Below are 1,258 nucleotides of genomic sequence, written 5' to 3'. Positions count from 1 at the left end.
CGATTGAGAAGTAGTTAGCATATGAGCTAAATCCCCATGTGCAATTGAAACAATTGGTTGTTAAGAACCAATTGAGTGGATAGGAGGGATGTGCAAATGCATAACTGGGCTAGCTATGTCTGTTTCAATACTAACATTCAACACATGAATGTTAGTAGCAGATGTGGTTGCCCGGCTAACTGTTTCGGTTTGGATAGGAGCTTGTACTTCTTTTTCTGCTCCTCTCACACCCTCTCCATGTTCTTTTGCTTCCCTTTCTCTCAAACTCTTTTGTTTTTCAACTTCAACTCCCTCATCTCCTCCTCCAGTAGATATATCTTGAAGAATGCGATCATAGTCATCAACATTAAACGATAGAGATCTTAGACTGTGACAAGGTTGTTGAGCTGCAAATTCAGGGAATATCATAGCAATATCATCAGCAAATGTTCCAATATGATGCGCATTTGTTGCATCATCATCATCATCATTGTTATCATCATCACCATAATCTGCTCGTTTGTCTGATTCAGTAGCTTCTGAACTAGATGAAGCTCTGGCAGTTAAAATGCGCTGCTGATCAGAAGCTCCCCGTACCAATTCACCCCTCTCAATTACATTTTCTCTCAGCTCACTACCCTGTTCAGGTACCCCTTGTGCCTGAACTCTCTCTTCTACTTCTATATCTCTCTCTCAGCTGAGGCATGGGATGATCCTTAGGCAAGTTCAATCAGTTCTTGCTGAACTATTGGATCTATCACTCTCCTATAGTCTATAACGCACTGAGCGTTCTGATCAGCAAGAGCAATCAACTCTGGTGGAACAGGCATAATAGAATCTAAATCTTCAACTTCCTTATGCTGTCGAATTCTTGTCATAACGAATGTTGGCCCTTTTTCCGAAATTCGATCTGGCCGGAATATCTTCCTTTGCATCCATCATGGCTTTAATAAAGAGTTGCAGAAATCTTTGAAACGGCACAAACTTTCTGGCTTTGGACGGGAACCGTTTAGCATTGACCAACTCAAGCAATTCATTCCAGATTACAAGTTCATAGTCATAGTGTCGTGAAAACACTATGCCATGAAAGAATTTTAGGAACGTGCTACTGCATGTATCAATTCCTTGGGTTTTTGACGTGAGGCATCGATTTAATATCGAGAAGAGCAGATGCCATATCGACGGTAGAAATCGTCTTTTGAATTGTGTAGGATTATTCAATGTTGCAGAATATCCTAATCTTTTGATGTCAATACACAACTGATCATCTGAGACAAAG

This window comes from Cynara cardunculus, assembly GCF_001531365.2.
Source record: "Cynara cardunculus var. scolymus isolate 2C chromosome LG 17, CcrdV1, whole genome shotgun sequence".
Classification (NCBI taxonomy): domain Eukaryota; kingdom Viridiplantae; phylum Streptophyta; class Magnoliopsida; order Asterales; family Asteraceae; genus Cynara; species Cynara cardunculus.
This window is presented reverse-complemented; position numbering follows the sequence as displayed.